The 23,462-nt window shown below is 42.6% G+C and overlaps 1 protein-coding gene across 3 annotated transcripts in view; it reads right to left on the reverse strand.

Moving 5' to 3' along the window:
* SLC4A4 (solute carrier family 4 member 4) overlaps positions 1-23,462 on the reverse strand; it is a 351,065-nt gene that overhangs the window by 301,016 nt on the left and 26,587 nt on the right. Inside the window, exon 1 of one of the 3 annotated variants that reach the window (XM_035004844.1) lies at positions 1,844-1,930. The exons of the other annotated variants lie outside the window; for them this stretch is intronic. The gene's annotated coding sequence lies outside the window, so the exon portion shown is untranslated. Of the gene's footprint in view, positions 1-1,843; positions 1,931-23,462 lie in introns of those variants that run through there. 3 annotated transcript variants of the gene reach the window in all.

A 23,462-nucleotide genomic window follows, 5' to 3' on the forward strand; every position in this document is an offset into this window, starting at 1 on the left:
AAAAACCAGAAAAAAGTGATGTCAAGGAAGTACGGCTACGGAGAGGCTGAGAAGGATGGAGACAGGTAAAAATTCAGCTTGGCAATATGGAGGCCATTGGTGATAATGACCGAGGCACGTGAAACATATCAAACACGGTGCTAGACACACAGGGGGCATTCATTCGATCAAGTCCTTTTCTCTTTCCTTCCCTCATCCCCTCGTTCACTCAGTAAATATGGACTGAGTACCCACAAGGTGCCAGGCATACTGCTAGGCACTGGAGACAGTGATGAGCGGGATAGACAGGGGCTCTGGTATAATCACGTCTGCCTTCTCGAAGACCTCCCCTAGCCATCTGGGAGAGCCGGTCCAGAGGCCGTTCAGAGGGCAAAGAAGTCATCAGCAACACAGCATTCGTAGACACAGATAAGGATGACAGCTTAATGGGGAAACTTTTTTTTAAAGACCTCGGAAGCACAACAAAATCCTGGAGGCCTGGGAGACTGCACACACATCAATAGTACCGTCTCCCCCTTGGAAAGCAAACAGTAGGTTCACCCACATTGCTCCTCGGCACAAACCCTTTCCTGTCTTTGATCAATCTACAGAATCCAACACAATTTCCTATAGAACATCATTTCTGCACCCAACCACAATCAAGCCAATCCTAAAGTCTTTTATGGACTTTTTTTTACACCTTTCCTAAATAAAATGTTTATTAGCCTTTGCACCTAAGCCCTTCCTAAAATTGCATGCAACAAACAACTGAAGCAGTAGTAAAGGAGGAAAATCGGTAACAATGAAAGGAGACCAAAGAAATGTTAATGGCTGAGGAACCATCCAGCCGACTAAAGCACTGTCCCGTGCACCATCTGAGTTAGTGAGAATAATGATGGGTGCATTCCTTGGCTCTTTGATACATATTTCACATTCCCTCCAAGACTATACATAGCAAGTAATCAGAAACCTAGTTCTTTCTGATGGACAATGCAGAGCATCTACAAGCAGCCTCTTCCCTGTAGGAAGCGGAAAAAGAAAGAATGCCGCCAACTGAAAATATAAAAACCTGCGTGTCCACGGTGGCCTTTCCCCAGAGCAGCCCTCTCGTCCTCACGAGCAAGTGCATCTGGGCTTCTGCACCAACAACAGGGATTTTACAACTTTTTTTTCCATTTTCATACTAACAAACGTCGATTATTTGGGTTTGTCTTCCCCTCCTAAAAGCCTCTCAGCAGTTGCTGGCTATTATTAGTCAGACAGAGATATCTTTTGACATGACCGTCTGGCCCAACCAGTTTTCCCTTCTATCCGTAGGAAGAAATTAACTCATCTAATCCCTCATCAGGCCCCCAAATCCGTTCGTAAAGTGTTCCTTGCACCCAAGCCGCCTCTGCTGAAAACAAAGGAGGGAAGGAGCATGCTTCTGAACAGCTCCCTGGCCAGCATGAGGCAAAGTTCAGAAGAGATTTGGAAGCTTCTCACCGGTATCACGGGGATAAGGGTCATAGCAGTCGGGACACAAATCCACACGGGGCCAATGCTGCCCGCCTTCAACAGGGCCTCTGACCGTACCAGTCAGACCCCTTCCTCCCAGGTCCACACCCACCGCGGGGTTTCTCTCACTCTCCGTTATTCCGGGGCCACTGAAATGATTTAACCATAACACATGTCAAATCTGCTGCCAAACCACCAGCTTTCACCAGCCGGTCCCAATCATGGAGCAGGCCTGTAAGGGTGACTTAAGCCCGGCCCGAGAAACATTTGTGCGAAACTGTCAGCCATGGGGCCTTGGGCACCCATCTACATTCCACCCTCCCGAGCTCCCACCCGCGGAGCTCTCGCCAACTGCCAACGTGCTCACCAGCGAGTCCGCGGACGCAAGCAGCTGCCACTCAGCCAGTCAGCACGTGGCGGGCCGCCAGCACACAAGTTTCAGAACGCAAGCCTGAGCGTCACTGTGCGGCTGAAGGTCCTCGGGGGTGCTAGCCTCTGGATTCGCCTCACTTGCCCTCCCACCGCCCTGCTGCCATCCCTCCTGCTCGGCCTCCCGCCGCAGCGGTTCGCTGTCTCTATAGTAACAGCATCTGCTTTCAGGGCTCTAACTTTACACAGAGCACTTCTCCTCTTAACCCAAGGCTTGTGCCAAAGGATGCACCAGCAAGAAGGCCGCTGCTTAACGTGGAGCTACCTGTCTGTCGCCTGGTCAGGTCGTGAGCTGCTGGGGTGTGGCAGCAGCTGCACTCAGACCCGGAGGAGTAGAAAACAGATCTTCCAACCTGCGCACACGGGCCCGTGCGTCAGGGATCCACTGCGGGGCTCGCAGCCCCCATGCCAAAGCCAGCTCACTCGCACCCTCCACACCGGGCCTTTCTGGGAATATTTTATTTATTTATTTTTTATTATGTTACGTTAGTCACCACACGGTACGTCATTCTGACTGCTCTCAAAAAGACACCAAGGGATGGCATCCTGGGGAGCAGAACAGCTCCAGTGTTTACATGTCCATACCCCAGTGTGACAAGGCCGGTTCTTTCTGCTCATGCAGCTTCAAGTGCACTAGTTAACCTAAACTATTTTAACCCACCCCACTTCATCCTCACTAGTTTGATCTGTTTACAACATCCAATGAACCCCATAATCTCTCACTTTACAGCAGCTTTCCTTACACACATGCCCTCACATACACTAAAGTGACGCATACAGGGGAGAAGACAGATACCAGGAGGTAAGGAGTTTTATTATTTTTAGCCACTGCTGCCATGGAAAGCGTATCTGCAGCATGCATGAGGGCCTTTACTTAAGGACTAAGAGGTCTCAATCTCAAGTCTCAGAGCTCAGAAGCAGGCTGTCCCTCCTACTTTGCCGGTCTTAGAACAGAGGGAAGGCAAAACTCAGCATTTTCACAGGTCTTTTTCAGGAGCCACACAGAAAGCAACAATCAGTACTGACATCTAAAATTATACACTCATACACACATCTCTGAATCCTATTCCCTATGCAAGTCATTTCTAAGAAGGGGGGAAGCATTTTCATTACAAATCATTTATAAACATGATGTCTTCTTTCAAACTTTTTAAACTGCACAGCGTTTTATTGGTGCCTTTGTTGTTGGGGAAAATCCACTTTCCACCCTTTCAACATACAATTAAAGCACAGTATCAAGTCTCCAAAGCACAGGCAACATGGGTGAGCCATCCCAGCGGCGGCAAAGAGCACTGCCACCTTTTGGCAACATGTGCTCACTACAGGGAAGAGGAAGGCAAGGGCAGAGGAAAAGCCAGTACGGTTCCTTTTCCAACTTCAGCGGGTCTCTCCAGGGCCTTTCACTCCCCAGGGGGGAGGAGACAAGAACGCAGTGGCTGGCTTCACAGCAGACACGGCTGGAGCTCTGGACACGCATTTTGGGGGAAAGAGACACCAGCGTGGCATACCTGACAGGCACGACTAATGGCGAGAGGCGACTGCCGGAGATCAGCCAGCAACAAGGCAAAGCAAAAGCCCTCCGCGGAGCTCAGGAGTGCCCTAATCAGCCTGGAAATTTACACAGGCCCAGGGCCAGGGCGAAATGGGTGACAGCCCCACACGCAATCAGACAGCGGACTGGATAAAAGGTGAAAATGTAATCCTGAGCAGGATCACGCCAGACATAATTCTAGATTTATGAACTGCATTCAAAGTTCATTTGTACTCTTGGGCACTTATCCCAGAGACATGAAAACTTATGTTCACACAAAAACCTGTCCACTAAGGTTCACAGCAGCTTCATTTGGCATAGCCAAAAGCTGAAACGAGAGAATGAGCCCAGGCGTCTTTCAACAGGTGAATGATTAAACAAAGTATGGTACATCCATACCATGGAGTACCGCTTAGCAATAAGAGGAATGAACTATCAATGCACAAAACAAGTTAAGTGAATCTCCAAGGGATCATGCTGAATGGAAAAAGCTAATCCCAAAAGGTTATATATTGTATGATTCCATTTATGTAACATTTTTTATTTTATTTATGTTCAATTAGCCAACATATAGTACACATCATTAGTTTTTGATACAGTGTTTTTTGAAATGACAAAATTCTAGATATGAAGGACAGATTAAGGTTGTCAGGGGTAGAAATTGGGGGTACGGGAGGGTGTTTGTGGTTATAAAAATGCAACATGAGGGATCCTATGGAATTGGCTCTTTTCATTATCTTACCTGTGGTAATGGATACATGAATCTACCCAGTGATAAAATTATACAAAACTTAATACACACAAACACACACAAAAATGAGGATAATTGGGACGCCAGGGTGGCTCAGTCAGTTGAGCGCCCAGCTCTTGATTTCGGCTCAGGTCATGATCTCAGTGTCCTGAGATCAAGCCCCGAGTCAGGCTCCTCGCTCAGGGGGCAGTCTGCTTGAGATTCTCTCTCCCTCTGTCCCTCCTCCCCTTGCATTCACTCTCACTCTCTCTCTCTTTCACTCCCTCTAAAATAAATAAATAAATCTAGGGGCACCTGGGTGGCTCAGTCAGTTAAGCAGCTGCCTTTGGCTCAGGTCACAATCCTGGGGTCCTGGGATGGAGCCCCACGTCCAGCTCCCTGTTCAGCGGAGAGCCTACTTCTCCCTCTCCCTCTGCCTGCCACTCTGCCTACTTGTGCTCTCTCTCTGTCAAATAAATAAATAAAATCTTAAAAAAAAAAAAAAGATTAAATAAATCTAAAAAAAAAAGAAAAATGAGGATAAGTAAAACTGAGGAAATCTGAGTAAGTTCAATGGATCATATCACTACCAATGTCTTGATTGGTGATATTGTACTAAAGTTTCATAAAATGTTAACATCCGGAAAAACTGGCCAAGTGTACAAGCAATCTCTTTGTATTATTTCTCAAATATGCATGTGCATCTATAAATATTTCAATAACAATGTCAAAATATTTCAATAACAATGTCATCTGCTTTTTAAAAAAAATTCCCTTAGGAACATTATTTTACATGATGGTCACACACTAAAGCTGACCCACCTACACGTACGCAGAAGCAGGCAAAACAGCACAAATCCCACACGCGCTCTGTGGTAACAGTGTAACCTTGGAAAGTCAGTTTCCATCCCACTTCAATGTCCTTTAAAATGAGCTTAAAAACACTTCATAAGTGTTAAATAAGTATTAGGGTATTAAATAAGTTCCTAGAGTAAATAAATGCAATTAATTTTAGTTGAATCTAAATCCTAAGGTCCCTAGGGCCCAGAGAGTATTAGAGAAATTAACAGTCCCACAGACCCAAAGGCCTTCATTCGGTCTCTCTGAGCAAACACACAGGAGTGTCAACGGGGGAGGCCAGAGATAAACTGCCGCTCATTGCCAAAAGGCCCCAACTCCTCTCTCCATCGCTCTGAAAGGCGGCAGCAGACCCAGCAACAAAGGACAAGAAGAGAGCTGGTGGCAGAGTGGACACAGGAATTATGGGGTGAGGAAAGGTGCGGAGGTCCAGGGCAAGGGGCCGATGAAATGAGAAATAACTGGACAGGGCGTTAAGGGCGAGAAAGGGGACAACTTGCACAACCCCCTCAAAACACTCCCCTGATTTACACCCCACAGCCACGCCCTCTTTACTTTTTTTAGTGGGCCTTTCCATGTGCTTCCACAACCACTATGTGCTGCCTCTGACCGGAGTTCCACTTGAAGGACAGAGCGGTCTCCTTCCTCTAAATGCAGACATTCAGCACCTTGCCCTTTGAAAGTTTCCTCAGTTTTTACTGTTGGGGGCAGGGAAAGAAGGCTCCCTTCTCAATTCTTTTCACTGTCAACTGCCCTTTTTCATGTGCTCTGCTGTGAAGATCAGAGAGGTCCTAAGAGGGGGCTCAGGAAGGTGAAAAGGCTGGGGATGGTCCATGTGAGAAACCAGATGGGCAGCGGTGGACATGTCTATCCTCTCTCCCTTCCTCCTCACCACTGCCAAGTCTTCAGCCAGAAGCCAGAGCCCAACCAGCCGCAGAATAAAGATGGCAGAGCCAAGAGAAGAAAGAGAACCCACAGGGTAATGGCGGCGAAAAGGAATATCGATAGCTAGAAGCCCATCCTGCAAGACAGCTGTTAGTTAAGGGACGTTCCAGCATGTTCAGGCTTAGAAGCGAGTGTGTGATGGCTGGCTTCCGACCTGCCCTCCCACCCACAGGTCTAACTCGTCTCCGGGCTCTAAACCCACTCTCCTGTAACCCAGCCATTTATAAAGCACCATTTGGTATCATTCTCCTTTTAAAAATCATTCAATGGTTCTTCATTACATTGAGGATGAAGTCCAAACTGCTCAACATGGAATTTAAGGCTTGTCACGAGCTCTCCGCACTTAGCTCCTGTCATCCCCCATGCCACACCACTCCCTGAAGAGGCTACCAAACACTGTTTGCTCTGTTCTCCACCTACCCCCAGAACATGTCTGCTTCTCATACAGCACGTACAACACTGCACTGTCACTACCACTTAAGCTCACGCGACTACACTTGGACATGTCATCCCCACCACATTACGAACTCTTTGGGAGCAGGTATCATCTTTCCATGGTCCTTCTAACTCCAGTGTAAAGCAGAGCTGCTACACATACTAAGTGTCTTTAAACGTTGATGAATGAAGGAAGGAAGGAATGAATGAACCAACCAGTGAGGAATGGGTACAATGAAGATAGATACATGTTTAGTACTAAGTGCAGCTCTAAGTTTAAAGGTCCTAAATGTATTTTTCAAACAATATACGCAAGCAAACTTCCAATTACATGGTCTAGTATTCAACTAAAGAAAACAGTGATTTGTTCCAAAACTAGAAGGGGAAAATGGCTATGTTGTGTTCCCTGAAAGATGTTATGTCTGTGGGTGAATTAAGGTATTTTTTAAAAATAATTTTAACTAGGGGTGCCTGGGTGGCTCAGTCGTTGAGCATCTGCTTTCGGCTCAGGTCATGATCCCAGGGTCCTGGGATCGAGCCCCGCAGCAGGGAGCCCGCTTCTCCTTCTCCCTCTGTCTACCACTCTGCCTACTTGTGCTCTCTCTCTGTCAAATAAATAAATAAAATCTTTTAAAAAGAAAAAAGAAAAGAATAATTTTAACTATCTACTCTTCTCCTTATTGGATAATCTGAAAACTTAACCCTTCACAAAGACTGTAACTGGACTGTAATATGTAAAGGCAGAATGAAATTCGAATCAGAATTTCCCCGTCCATTTAAATTAAAAAGTTAAGAGGTACCTGGACCTGCCATATAGTAGATTCTAAGAAAGTATTTGCTCAATGAATATATGAATGGATGAACTTAAAAGTAAACTGCAGCTTAAACTACTTTAAAGCCCCAGAAGAAGCATGAGAAGTTATGAGAAAGTTCAATTTTGTCCCTGAGACCTGCAACTAGACAAATAAAACTCTGAAATGTGTTTGGGTAAACCAATAAAGAAGCTCATAGTAGCTACTTGAAGAGGAAATTGGGATTTGAAATGTCACTATAAACCTTGAGCTCTGGAAATTTTAGCCAAACCATGTATTTATACATAGTTAATGTTAATTATTTATGGTAATTAGTATAGGAATAGCACAGATAACTAATATCCACAGTTAATTCATACATTTCATTTTTTAATTTAAATTCAAATTCAAGTTAGTTAACATATAGTGTAGTATAGGTTTCAGGAACAGAATTTAGTGATTCATCACTTACATATAACACCCAGTGCTCATCCCAACAAGTGTCCTAGTTAATGCCCACCACCTATTCAACCCATCCCCCACCGACCTCCCCTCCAGCAACCCTCAGTTTGTTCTCTATACGTAAGAGTGTCTTATGGTCTGTCTCCCTCTCTGTTTTTTTATCTTATTTTATCTTCCCTTCCCCTATGTTCATCTGTTTTGTTTTGTTTTTAAAGATTTTATTTATTTATTTGACAGAGAGAGACACAGCGAGAGAGGGAACACAAGCAGGGGGAGTAGGAAAGAGAGAAGCAGGCTTCCCGCCGAGCAGGGAGCCCGATGCGGGGATCGATCCCAGGACCCTGAGATCATGACCTGAGCTGAAGGCAGTCGCTTAACCAACTGAGCCACCCAGGCGCCCCCATCTGTTTTGTTTCTTAAATTGCACACATGAGTGAAATCATATGATATTTGTCTTTCTCTAACAGACTTATTTCGCTTAGAATAATACACTCTAGCTCCACCCACGCTGTTGCAAATGACAAGATTTCATTCTTTTTGATGGCCAAGTAATATTCCATTGTGTATATATACTACATCTTCTTTACCCATTCATCAGTTGATGGACATTTGGGCTCTTTCCATAATTTGGCGATTGTTGATAATATTTGCTGGGTCATAGGGTAGCTCTATTTTTAACATTTTGAGGAAGCTCCATACTGTTCTCCAGAGTGGCTGTACCAGCCTGCATTCCCACCAACAGTGCAAGAGGGTTCCCCTTTCTCTGCATCCTCACCAACAACTGTTGTTTCCTGAGTTGTTAATTTTAGATTAGATTTAGATTCTGACAGGTGTGAGGTGGTATCTCATTGTGGTTTCGATCTGTCATACATTTCATTTTAGATGATGATTTTGCATACATTTACTGTGGATTTTACCAGGACCTCAGGTCAGATCCAGTTTGGCAGGCGGATAGGGACTCAAGAGCAGGAGTTTGTTCCAGGACACAGCACTGGGAGTTGATGGATGGCACTGACCTACCCACCTCTAACACCCAAAGCTGACTCTGGAGAAAGGTGCCTACCTCTACTCAGTGTGGCAGCCATACTGTTAAACATCTTCCATCCTGAACCACCAAAGCTACTGGTGGAGATGAGGCTCCTGGCTTTTGACTGAGTTCTTGCTAGCTGATGCTAAGCATCATGTATGCATGCATTATTTCTTTCTGTCAAATTTATTTAATGCTGTCAAATTTATTTAATGCTGTCAAATTTTGTCTGACTGGTTCAGTAACAGGACAGGGCTTAGACTTCTAGCCAAAGGATTTCAACACCTATAACAATGTAGGAACTGAGATTAGGGACTCTCATCATCCATTAATTAAAAAAAAAAAAAGTCCCATTTTTAAACACTTACCACACGCCAGGTATTGGGCTAAGCACTTTACAATGATTTTTTTATTGAATTCTCATGACAATTCCATGAGGTAAATACTTTTCACAAACCCATTTTAGACTTGTAATTCGACAAGTAATTTACTGCAAATCACACAGTACAATGTGATGTGAGAAGACCAAGCAGGCCATCTAAGACAGTCCACAATTTCAACCACTCTCCTATATTCCTGCATAGTTAAATAATCCATGTCTGTCACGCACTACCCTCAAGAATTTTTTTCATATTGCTTACCTGAAATATGCCTACAAATTATATCACTCACCTCTTTCCCTCACTTGGTGTGCCTACTAGCCAAAAGCTAAAGCATCCTCTAACAGGCCTCCCAAATAAATGTCTTTATTCTTATTTAGCAAACACTTAGGTTGAGCTTACTATGTGTCAGTCACTGCTGTAATTGCTTGACAAACATGATTAAGTCATTTAATCCTCACAACAATCCAATGATGAATCTACCATTTTTATCTTCATTATCTCTGAAGCACAGAAAAGTAAGCAACTTGCCCAAAGTCACACAGTTAGTAGGTGAAGTCAGGATTTGACCCCAGGCAGTCTAGCTCTACAATTCTGTGTTCTTGGCCACTATGTATCATGCTGCCTCTCTTCGGCTGTCTTGATTAATCTGTTCCAAACTCTTTAGGAACCTGGGATCACAAATATTAAGCAGACTTTTGGTGAAAGAGCAGACACACCAGGATACCTAGAGAGTATACAGACCCTTGACATTCATGAAACATTGCCTCTCCCAACCTTGTTTTGCAAATACTCAAATTCAAATATCCCAGCAGCACAATTTCTGATATACCGTGTGGTCAAGGACAACTTTCTGAGTTTCTGAACTCTCCAAGTAAAGCAAGCAAGCAGGATGACCTGCAGTGCAGGAAGCAGGCCACCACCAGGCGCAGTCTGGCCTCCCCACCCGCACAGTTCACCACATGCCCTGCTATAAAGCACAAATGACTACACCATATAACCATTGGGGGCTGCCAGCAAAGAGCTGAAATCACAACTGTTAGGTTCACGCATGCCAAGGCTCTACCATATCAAAAATGAGAAGAGCACATCACTCACCATATGGACTTCACTACTAAGCAGAAAAACAACCTTTATCTCATAAACTTTGGGAGTACACCTCACTATTATATGAATAATGAAGACACTTCTCTACTCTTTGTTCCCTTACTAAAGCGTCTCTCTCCACAAGGCTGTTCAAAGTGTGTCCTTCATTTTCCACAAGGAATCTTTCAGTGCATGCTTGTGATCAAATTTTCCAGGGTTTAACTCACTCACTCAATCATTTAGACAATTTCTTGAGTGTCTACTATGACTAGGCATTATTCTAGGCATGAAGGATAAATCCATGGTGAGAAAGAGACGATAAACAGAATTTAAAAGTAAACTGCGTAACACAGAAGGTGACACTCCTATGGGAAAATGTAAGCAAGAGATTTCAGGAGTGCTGCTGGGACCAGGATGGGGGTGGGGGTGGGATGTGGAGGGGGCAGTTTTAAATAGGTAGTCAGGGAGGACCACACTGAGTGACAGTTGAGCAAAGACCTGAAAGAGGTGAGGAAGTGAGTATGTGAGGGAACAGCAAATGAAGAGGCCTTGAGGCAGGAAAGAGCCTGGCAGATTCTTGGAAGGCTAAGAAGACAAGAGGCCAAAGCAGAGTGAACGTGGGGTATAGGAGATAAGGTCGGAGATGTATAGGCAGAAAAAGGGCAGGTGGCGTGGCCTGGGAGGCTGATCTAAAGGCCTGACATTTATTCTGAACAACTAGAAACCACTGAACAGTCCTGAACAGAAGTGATTATTTCCTCAAGCTTACAGTCTTCTTTATTTTTTAAATCTTTGTCATTATGTAAAGATTGCCAGTAAGGTCCTTCCTGGAATGTCGTTCTACTCATAGCATCGCATAGAAGTTACAGGCGGGGTCGGCTGGGTCAGTGCCCTCCAGCAGCCATCCCAGAACCTGACCCAGGCCTGTGTCGGCAGATCAAAGAGTGGACCAACACACCTTAGAAGACTAACCCCAGCGCCCAGGGTCTGCACACGGACTGCAGCCTTGTGAAGGTGCTGAGCAATGGCGTCAGTGCTCAGAACTCCGGCCACTCTGCATTCCGTATTCATATAATCTTGATTAACTTCTGCCAACTAGCCTCAGAGTTCATGATTCAAGTAGATGCCGCCTGAATCCTTGCCTACCTAAATTTATCCCAGGGATGGCAACAACAGTGTTAGAAGATGCCAAAGCCGATGATTAATATGTAGATATCGGGAGAATAGCATGGAATTGATTTATTGATGGCTTTTTAATACCTATGATTCAAATCTATGCTTTAAATAGTAAAGGAATACATTTGAAGTTGTTTTTAACAATAACTCTTCCAGATTAATTTTATAAGAAAGGGAAGGACACATGGGGTGCCTGGGTGGCTCAGTCGGTTAAGCGTCCGACTCTTGATCTCAGGGTCATGAGTTCAAGCCCCATTTTGGGCTCCACGCCCTACCTAAAAAAAATTTTTTTTAAAGAATGGAGGGGCGCCTGGGTGGCTCAGTTGTTAAGCATCTGCCTTCCGCTCAGGTCATGATCCCAGGGTCCTGAGATCCAGCCCCGCATCGGGCTCCCTGCTCGGCGGGAAGCCTGCTTCTCCCTCTCCCACTCCCCCTGCTTGTGTTCCCTCTCTCGCCAGGTCTCTCTCTGTAAAATAAATAAATAAAATCTTTAAAAAATAAAAAAATAAAAAAAGAATGGGAAGGACACAGGAAGATTGCCAATGCCATAGTTATGCCAATTGTATTTGGGAGGGAAATGCCCTCAGCTTGCCATCTCTTGCCTACGGATGGAGTAAATGTTTCTTTGGCTCTAGTGGCTTCCTTTGTTGTCGGGGAGTAGCCCACCCTGCAGAAGTATGGTACTCCCCAACCTAAAAATACCCTCTTCGACCTGGTAGCAAGAGACCAACAGGCATATTTATCAAATGCAGTGTGTGTATTCAAACAAATCAAGTTTTAAAAACTTGTCTGAGACAATCAAGGAAACTAGCATGTTAACTGAGTGTTAGATGAGACTAAGGGACTGTTCATTTTATCAGGTATGATAATAACACTGAGGTTATTTTTTTTTTCATGTCTTTATTTCTTAGAAATAAACACTGAAGTATTAATTGGTGAAATGATACGATCTAGGATTTGCTTTAAGATACTCCAGCAAGAGGGCGCCTGGGTGGCTCAGTCAGTTGAGCGACTGCCTTCGGCTCAGGTCATGATCCTGGAGTCCCGGGATCGAGTCCCGCATCAGGCTCCCTGCTCGGCAGGGAGCCTGCTTCTCCCTCTGACCCTCCTCCCTCTCATGCTCTCTATCTCAAATAAATAAATAAAAAATCTTTATAAAAAAAAAAAATAGTCCAGCAAGAAAAGGCGTCGGGGAAGGAATGTGAAACAAGACTGGCAATGTGTTGGTAATTGTTGGAGCTGGCTAATAGGCACACAGGAGTTCACTGTACTATCTTCTTTTTTGTTCATGTTTGAAGTCTGCCAAAATAAAATGCTTTTTTAAAAAAACTTTAAAACTATCCTATATAAGCCTCCCTTCTTCTATGCCCAAAGTATTCCAGAAAACATGTATGAATACAAAAGTCATAACAAATATATTTACATGTTATAAAGATAGCTCTATATCTAAAGAATAAAACAACTCTAAAACCCACATTCATATCCTTCATTTTAGACATAATAAAAATGTATTTTACACACTTCAACATGTTTTGTCTTTTCCTTCACACCTTAATACACAGGCTCTAATCCCCCGAGTACTTGATTGACTGGCATGGCTCACCCTGTCCGTCTTAGTCAAAACAAGCAAAGCTTATGAGACCTATGTTTCTTAATATTAGCGTTAGCATTTTTCATTTTTCCCCTCATTTGTGTAAAATTGCACAGGAAAATGCAACGGAACAAACCCTTGTAGCAGCGAACACAGAGGTGCACAGAAGCCCAGTGATGCTGACGACCCTGCACCACGGGCTGTGGGCAACGCCACCCAGAACTCATTGCTCAGGCCCCGCCACTCCTCAGTGGACGCAGGGAAAAACACAAGCAGACCATAAAAGCTGAAGTATGGGGTTCGTATGCATCCAAGCATGGTCTGTATGAGAGCTGAACCTATGAAAGTCAGCGCTGCCTGTACATACAAACACGTGATGTCTGTGCCTGAGCCAACGAGCTTTCTCTGGCACCCTGGAAGAACAAAAAGTATCTGAACACCATCACAGTTCTTCTGCTGCTAGACATCAGTGGGGTACAAGGGAAAAAAAGCACAGGAAGGATGTTCTTGGTGACACCACATTCCCTTCCTGCCAAACACAGGGCACCGATTTTTCCCAAAGAAGTATTTTTACATGTGTTGGTTAAAGTTACAAAGCCAACTCACAAAAGTCAACTAACTGCAAATGTGGCCAAGTTACAATAATAATAACATAAGCTAGTAAGTGCTTTGTTTGAGTTATATAAACCTTACTATCAGCCCATAAAATAAATGCTATTAATATTGTACAGTTGATGAAATAGATTTAAAGATGTGAGGTGACCAAAAAAAAAAAAAAAAAAAGCCTCTAAGTGACAGAACCATATACGTTATCAATTAATAGTATTAAAATTACTAATAATAGTACAATGCCAAAAGGACCGCTTTAGGTAAAACAGGTGAAAGAGACTTGCTTGGACTCCAGTGAAACCCAAAGCATTGCTCTAAAATTGTTTTCTATGGAAAAATACAGTTTGAGTTCCAAACAACCATACATAATGATAGCACTGCAAAAATAAATTGAAAGCAGAATGTATTTGGTTAGAAAGGTCATCAAACGAATAGCAGAAATTAAAGGATAAATACCACTGTTATCTCTAACAGATAATCACAAATAAAATTAACTACAGTCGACTGAGTTAAGACAAACCTACCCCAAGAAGAAATCACATACACTATATATTCTAAGGTAACTTTTTACATTTCAAAAATCAATCATCTGGATAAACACATGACATAAAAAGACCAAAGTAAAACATCAATTCATTCTTGAAGATCTGCTCAGCGTCATAACATTCCCTCTGAACATTTGGGACCTGCTTGCAAACTATTACCAACCTGAATCGATTTTTCAAACCACTAGTCAAAAGGAAGAATGATTACTTTATTTGAACATCAGGAAAAAATCCCGCCTGCCAAGAAGAGTCTTAGAAGACGCTGAGATTACTTTCTCTCCAATCTCCCTTTGTTTTAACTTTCATAGTCCTCCCGGCTTACTAGTCGCAGCCAGGCTGAAAGGGAAGAGCCAAAAACAGTGCAAGTCAGACTGTCACCACCACATTCCAGCCTTGACAGAGACCTCCGGGTCTGTTTTGTTAGTCTTCCTGCCTGTGCTTACAGTGCTGGAAAACCAACAGTCGACACCAGGAAAGACCAGCTAAGTACAAATGATGGCACTCTTCTGCCAAATGGAAGCCATGACCAGCTTAGTGTTGCCCATCTCAGTTATATTCACAGATTGACTTTTGTTTACGATGGGCTTTGAAAGCCAAGCATATAATAAGCACCTAGAGATAAAAACTACTCATGAAGCTATATAAATGCCACTGTGTTAGTAGCCAAATCATTCATTGCTTCATTAACTATTGACTGGCACTGCCTGGCATTAGGACTGACCACCCATTCATTAGTAGAAACATCTTATTATTCAGTCTCAGTAAGGATTAGTCTCTTACACTCTAAATTTTGGGGTCTGGGCAAATCTAAAATTTCTCGTCTAATTCTGATCCTCCAACTCTGCCCCACTTACAAAACTTCTCTTTAAAAAAATTAGTAGAGAGGGGCGCCTGGGTGGCTCAGTTGGTTAAGCGACTGCCTTCGGCTCAGGTCATGATCCTGGAGTCCCTCGATCGAGTCCCGCATTGGGCTCTCTGCTCGGCAGGGAGCCTGCTTCTCCCTCTGACCCTCCCGCCTCTCATGTGCTCTCTCTCTCTCTCATTCTCTCTCTGTCTCAAATAAATAAATAAAATCTTTAAAAAAAATAAAAAAAAATAAAAATAAAAATAAAATTAGTAGAGAATTTTTATAAAAGGAATGTAATTCAAGTTATTAACTCTCTAAGTCTCAATTTCCTCAACTGATAAATGGGCTTAGTAATCCCCTCATTGTTTAATTGTGGGGAAGCCATGAGGTAGTATGAACGAAAGTATTCTGTGTGTTCAGCAGGCAACACACAGAGCTGGGATTATTACACATCAAGGTCCTTAACTTTTCCCAGACAGGCACAAGTCTATGAAGGTCCATTGCTGGCAAGTGGCAGAGACAGAATTCAAATCCAGCTCTGCCTGATACCAGCACTCTCGTGCCATCTCCTCCTCTGCCTGAAATAAAAGGAACAACCAGGTGGTTCTGCTAAGGTCTTTTCTACGCTTACAAGGCCCGGAGTAGGAGCCAAGAACAAAGGATGGGAGAAGCTTCCCTCTTCTAACTTTATGGAAAGTACAGGGGCATCAAGGAAAGAACTCATCAAGCTTGTACCTCTTGATATACCAGAGGTCAAATTTCTCAACTTGTTGATAATACTCAGAGGGCTAACTGGGAACATGGCTGAGGACTGGAAACAAGCCACCAGAGTATTTTTGAAAGGTGGTCACCCTGTGAAACACAGACCTGCTTGTAGACCAAGAAAAAGCTTAAAAATGACCCCAAATGTTAATGTTTTAAGTGAGAATAAAAGAAAATTTTAAAATGGAAGTGACTGATAGGTAAAGGCAAGAAAATAAAGAAGAATAAAAAGGGTATCCCAGGGTCTTTACTAACATATCTTTGATAAGAACTAATTTTCCAAAATTAATGATCTCCTAAAATAGAAATAACAAACTTGGTAGCTTACAGTAAGACTACTGACTCTGTATGACACTAAAAAATTATCTATAATGATAATCACAGACAGACTTTGTTGTATACCTACTATTTGCTGGTCCCTACAGATGGTTCATTTGTGATCTTCACAACAACACAGAAGCCCTAAGGTTACTACTAGCTACATTCCACACAGGAGGAAACCCAGTCTGAGAGCCATAAAGAGAATGCCTGAGGGTGCAGAGCCTACAAAGGGAAGAACGGAAATTCACACTCAGATCTGTCTGACTCGAACACCATCCCTTACTGGCTGCGAATGCACCCAGCACAGATTCGTTCATTCGACACGTCCTCCCTTCCTTAGTAACCTAGGAAAGGTACAAGGTGGATGGAGGTTCTTGGAGGATCAGACCCAGAGTGTCAGTGGAAGAGCATCACCTTCTCCTCAAGGACCAAATCAATGGTGCTGAAATTGGTGAAACTGAGAGCAGCGTATTGATTATTTTAAATGGGTGCTATTATGACAATACGGTGTTTTGAAAGCATGACCATCTGCACCTTGGACAGGACCAGAATACAAAGTTCTTAATAAACCAAAAAAGCAGTCGAAAGCAAATTAATGAATTCCCAAAAAAAACCAATCCCATCTGTGGTGTTTTCATCTACTCTGTACAAACAACAAGACTGAGTAGAGGACAGGAGGATAGACAAAATACTTCCAAAATTTTGTAATACCGCTGTACCATACAGGGTATGATATACTTTCAAGGTGCTCAAAGAGTTCACACAAATTATTTTTTTTCAACATGCCTAATAGCTAGTAAGAAGATAGGTATCATATTGAGTCTAGGTTAGAGATAAGACAATTGAGGCCAAAGGAGGTTCTAAGAACATAAAGAAATCACAGTGGAAGCAAACTCCTTTCCCAAGCTCCTAGCATAGAATTTAGTTCACTGGATAAAGCTACTATGATGTCAACTGTGAATCCTGATGGTTCCAACCAGTGTGCTGGAAATAAGTCAGAGGTGGACTGAGATGTCCATCCCCCACTCCTGAGGGCTACCAGGCAGGGCCAGGCACAGCCGGAGTCCTAGGCCAGTTACCTCCAGCCGCAAGATGTCTGGATTGTTTACCCAGATTGCAGTACAAATATTATTACTTACTAAGCATTCTATGACGTGAAAAAGATTCAGAAGCATTAGTAAATGTACCCATCATTTCACGGACTTCTTGATCAAGAAATGCTAACCGCTTAGAAAATCCACCATGTACCTGGATTGGCGTGAATAACCATTCCTCCTCAGTCCTCTTCCCTCCCCATAGGGGCCATTATTTCTCTAACAGCCGTTGGCCAACGTCATCCCAGGCGGAGGATGACACACTTTCTCAAGTACTGTATACAAGGCTGTATAAACCGAGTCAGGAGGCCACAGACACCCTCAGTACGGGATCGGTCAATGTCAAAGAAGGAATTCAGACAATTCAGTTCTCCACACAGGCCACTCACAAAATGCATGGGGGTACATCGGGATGCCAGGGGGCCACATCAAAAAAAAAAAAAAAATGACTGAGGCATGAGTGCCAGCTGAACAGTCACAAAGATACTACAAGGGAGCAGCCTGAGTGGGGAGCAGAGAAGAAGGAAGTTTCCCTCTTATCTTTACAGTTTTCACTGTGTCTGTGGATACACAGTTAGGTGTAGAGTCACAAGGACAGCTCCAGAAATGGCTGTTGAGAAAGAGGAACTGGTGTACATTGAAACTCAGGAATCCCCAGTAAGATGGGGCTGTGTGGGGCAAAAGAAGCTCCTGCCTTCAAACCCACCGGCCTCAGCGCAGTCCCTTGTACCTGCAGTCCCAAACACAGGAACAGAGACACCCCTACTTCTGCTTTAGCAGCTCCTTATAACACGTCAGGAGCTACAGTCACAGGCCAATCTTTTACGAGGCAAAATTCCGGATTGCTACTAGTAACGAGAATAAAAGCAGGTACAAATGACATGCAAGCCAACAACAAAGTTGCTGGCACTCTGGATGATAGAGTTCTGAGATGTCATCGGGCCTTCCACTTAGTTCTCATTTTTGGAAAACTTCCCCCAACTGGAAGAGCTTTGGCTTCGGGGCAACCACTCTGCTTAGCTCCCGAATATCTATCCCAACCCCGTCTCTTTCATGGGACCTGGCCTGCCCCAAACCGCACCTAGTACCCTAATCATACATGCATGCATGTGTGCGCGCGTGCACACACACACACACACACACAGTTTGTGTATTTTAAAATACAGGCCACCACCCCCTCATTCACCTAGTCCCAACTTGTGCCTCCCATTTTCACATTCCATTAATCCCCCAACCCCAGTGTAGCTCTGCCCCATGGAACCCAATTCTGGTCTCTGGGACCTCCTGGCTTTTCTCTCACTACTGGTGAGCCCCTCTGACCAGCGCATGTCAGCACTGGTATCCAGCCTCTGCTCCAAGCCAGGGCAACCCCCACCTTCTGCTCAGCCCCGGAGGACTGGGCCTCTTCCTTGCTGCTTTCCCAGCCAGGCACAGTTTTGCTTAGATCTCTTCCTAATCCTGAGGCTTAAACACAGAATGGTGACTGTATTAAAACTAACCCTGAATCTAACCAAGTGAGAAACCAAAGGTCCGTGCATAGGACATAAGCAAAAAGCCAAAGTACTCCAAACTAAAGAATAACAGTAATAGAGGTATGGACCTCAACATTTGAGGGAAGAATTAGATGCTTGTGGAATGAGACCTGAATTTATTATTTCAGATGGAAGACAAACTCATTGAGGGCAGACACACTTGTACAAGCAAAGGTTGGAAGGTTAGATGTTCTTAGACGGCGTCCAAGTTGTCTCTCGAAATGGCCAATGTGAGAGACATCCTGACAGGTGGCTGACTCCCTTGGTGATGTGACACAGCCGTCGCCACGCCCGTGAAGCTGGTCGTCAATCCCCCACCCCTGACTTAGCGGACTCCAAACACATCTCTGCTTTCTTGTGTCTGTTTCCTCAATTACAAGAAACAAAGCTCACTTGTGCACAACCTCAGGCCTGAGAACACTATGAGGTTCTGATAAGATCCCGGAAGCATTCTAAGCTCTTTACACACACACACACACACACACACACACACACAAAACCATCGGATAAATTCAAGAGATACTATTACCAAATGTGTGCTTACTCTCCAATTATGGCAGACATGACTTTAAATTTCCACCTTCTTACCAACAGATTTATAAAAGTCTGTCTACCTGACTAAGGCAGGGTTCCAGCTTTTCAGGTTCAAGCTCACACTTATCAGGAAGCTCTGCTAAAAATACCCACATGTTTTTAAAACTTCAGAATGCAGCAACATTAAAGTCACTGCTAGTTTTTGCTGGCATATTCTCAAAACCATGGGAAAAAACTCAATGTATTTTGTGTTATAGACCTAAAATGTCTATCTCCCTGATTTAAAAAAAAAAAAAAACAAAACTCAGGAATGATATAAGCTATCATGTACCATTTTGCTGTTACCATCTTGCAAACTGTGGAGTTTCAGAGGTGGTATATAAAAACTTCTGTACTGTATTTTAAATAAAGCATGGTAATGACAGATCTAAATTTACCATGGTATAAAATCACAGGAGAATTACTGTCTTTTTATTGTTAAAAGCAAATAAACTATAAATCCTTTTTAAATCACCAGCCAAAGCCCAAAGTCTGGAGGAGTAAGAAGAGGGAAGGTAATTATGAAAACCTGTTTTGTGAAGGTGTTTTTTGTAGGAAAAGTATATGATGCAGTCACCTTGACATATAAAGATATTATTTGAAAGCAATCTAAAAAGCTCATAGATCTGCAAAAGAATAAATGTTCCCAAGACAAATTACAAAGAAAAACATTCTGAATGTGAGTTATCTTTGTCATACATTTGGTTTGAAGTCTGTTCAGGTTTTTCAGACAATTCTTTGGAACTTCAATTATCCAATACTGTTTTTTTATTATTTTTCATCTTTATTACCATAGTTGTACATCTCCAGGTCAGTCCACTTGAGCAACATTTTATTGAGAACCCTACCCTATGGCAGACCAGAGAGCGGTGATGTAAAAAATAAGATATAGGCACTTCACTGAAGAGATTACAGGCTACTGAGGTAGAAAGACACATTAACAGATAATCTTGCATAGCTTCAAACTCCAAGAAATATACTTGTTCAAGATAACAGAGATAGTTCTTCTGTCCTTTTTGTCTACAAATAAAGAATTTTCAGTCACAAGAAGAAAGCATCCTCCTCAGTTGGGGATTAAGTTCCCTAGGTTTCTACTTGGGGTGTGCATGGGGAATGGAAGGAGGGAAGCAGAAAGAGAGAAGATCACAGATAGAATGTTTTTTGGTGAAAAACAACCAAAAGACAATTTTTCCTGAAAAAATACCAATGGTTGGCTGGTTTAACATATATAATACATTGACCACAAATTCAATCTGCTCAAAGACAACATTTAACGGCTTCAACATTTCTGGCAACTGTCATTCTGAGTACGTTTAAGTCACTACCTCTTCTAGTGACTACCTAAGTGTCACGACCTCTCTCCGTCACTCAGATAATGGCTAGTCAACAACCAAAAAGAAAAGGAATACTAACCACGCCCTTGCTTACTATCTAGAAAATTATGCGTTCCGGGTTCGCAGCATCAGTTTGCCCAAAGGAAGCAAAGGTAAGAAACAAAAAGCAGTAAGGGGATAATCATGGTCACACAGTTCCCCCCCCAAAAAAAATGTATAAATGTTCAATTTTCAGAGGCATTCATAGCCAAACACCCTTAGAACACTGGACATTAGATCACAGAAAGCACTGAAACAGCCCCTCCAAAAAACATACAACAAAAAAATAGTAACAGTAATAATAATGATAACAACAAGAAGGAAATGAAACACTGGTATCTCCTGAAAGTTGTGAAGAGCCAAGCCAAGAGTAAATCATAATTTATTTTTCCCATTTGCTGGTAGCCATAATTTTTTGACATTACTAAACAATTTCCATTTGGCATAATTAATCATAATAGAAAGTCAGTTACCTTTACTTTTTTTTACGATTTTATTTATTTGAGAGAGAGAGAGAGAGAGCAAGAATGAGGGGAGGGGCAGAGGAAGAGAGAGAATCCCAAACAGATTCCATGCTGAGCATGGAGCCTGATGTGGGACCTCATCCTACAACCCCAAGATCATGACCTGAGCCGAAACCAAGAGTGGGATGCTTAATTCACTGAGCCACCCCCAGGCACCCCAAAAGTCAGTTACCTTTAAAACATAGGTTTCCCACAAACCTTGGGGGGAAAAAAGTACATCTGAACACCAGAGAGTGAGCAAGTTAAATTCTGTATCATATGTAACGGCAGAGAAGTACTTTCTAACAGGCTGAAACACTTGGAATATTCTCTTTTTTTTAAGATTTATTTATTTTATTTATTAGAGAGAGAGAGCATGAGAGGGGGGAAGGGCAGAGGGAGAAGCAGACTCCCCGCCGAGCAGGGAGCCCGATGCAGGACTCGATCCCGGGACTCCAGGATCATGACCTGAGCCGAAGGCAGTCGCTTAACCAACTGAGCCACCCAGGCGCCCCACTTGGAATATTCTGAAGAAAGATATAAGAATAAAATTCACATGTCCAAAATGTATTACATAGAGTTTACTGGTACCCATACTTTATGATACAACTTTATTATCTGAAGCTATGTGATCTAAGTATTGTATTCAAAAGAACAGGAAAGAAAAAATTGCCTCTGTGCCTGTGAACCTCATTTACCCTACATGCTCTTGAACCTGTTCTTACAGCACCATTGTAGCATTCTACTTTCTACATGTATCTAAATTATCTCCCCCAATAGGCTGTTAGACATTAGAGGGGACGTGGCCATGCTTCTTTCTACCAAGATCCTAATACAATGCTCAAAACAATAGGTTCCTATTAAATAAAAATGCCACAGTTAATTTCAAAAGTAAAAATATAACATATTGTGTCCAATAGCACAAATAGTGTAGGAGGTCCTTTTGATTTGCATGTTATATTGGGCATTGAAAAATAAATATGTGCTCGTGGCATATAGAGTCCCTTAAGCCATACTTATACTGATCATGCAGACTAAATCTCAAAGGAGGGAATATTCAACACAGACTTTCTGAAGAGTTTTAGCATTGCATAAAGAGCATAGAGCCATTCTAAAGATCAGAAGGTTATCAGTGTTACTAAACTAACTTGTCATAAAAAATGTTCCAACCGATTACTAGTCAATTTCAAGTCTGAAAACTCCAGGAAAAAAACTGAGAAATACTAATCTTATATCAAACTTTTTTTGGTCCCCTCTCAACAATTACCCTAGACCCAAGTGAGGGTTACCTAAGTTCTATCCACGATTCTCAAGAGATGATACAAACAACCTGGAAAACAGATCCAGACATCCTAGAACCCAACTCAATTAGGTTACCTTGCTTTTCACTCCACCATAAACAGGAAGGTGATTTAAAATAGAAGACTCCAGATGATAATAATGAAAGCAAAGACCATAAAAGTAAAGAAAACCATAACTGACAAATCATAAAATGAGATCACGAGATTTTAGTACTAAAAAAAAAAAAGGAACCATGTTAATTTCCACATACAATACAGTCCTTTTGATGTAATGTGATAAACTGTGTAATATTAGATTTTATTTCCAATAATCTTTTTCTTTTAATCTGGAGATATGATTAGCCAGTAATATATCTGGATGTCTATAACAGTAACCTTGTTATATCATATTATTTTTAATTTCTCAAAGGGAGAAAGCCCTCAAAATTTTCTTAAACTCAAATGTAAATGAAAAGAGAGAAAGGAGAACTCAAGCATTAATTTTGTCTACACTAAAAAAAGGGGGGGGGCACCTGGGTGGCTGAGTCATTAAGCATCTGCCTTCGGCTCAGGTCACGATCCTGGGATCAAGCCCCGCATTGGGGTCCCCGCTCAGCGGGAAGCCTGCTTCTCCCTCTCCCACTCCCCCTGCTTGTGTTCCCTCTCTCGCTGTGTCTCTCTCTGTCAAATAAATAAATAAAATCTTTAAAAAAAAAAAAAGCTTCCATGCAGTTCTTAGAAATATAAAGTTGTTTGGACCACCATGAAGTCAATCATGGAGGAGAATGTGAAGTAGCAAAGTTTGTATCACTTTCCCACTTCCAGAGCTTCCTCTACCACTGCAGAAAGATGAAAATTAAGTTTATTCACTCATAGATCTGATTTCAGTGTTTTAAAGTGCATTTCACCGTCTATGTGTGTGTGTGCGTCTGTGTGTCTCTGTGTACACAAGAAAAAGCTAAATATCCACTTAATGATGAGAAATTATATTTAAAATCAATAGTGATTTGTACCTATAGGCATAATTTCCTTTAAGGATATGGAAGCATATCCTATAAATTTATCCTCAAACATGGTTACAGATTTTAATTTTTGCATTTCTCAAT

The sequence above is a fragment of the Mirounga leonina genome, unplaced genomic scaffold (assembly GCF_011800145.1).
Source record: "Mirounga leonina isolate KUSES-001 unplaced genomic scaffold, KU_Mleo_1.0 Mir_129, whole genome shotgun sequence".
Classification (NCBI taxonomy): domain Eukaryota; kingdom Metazoa; phylum Chordata; class Mammalia; order Carnivora; family Phocidae; genus Mirounga; species Mirounga leonina.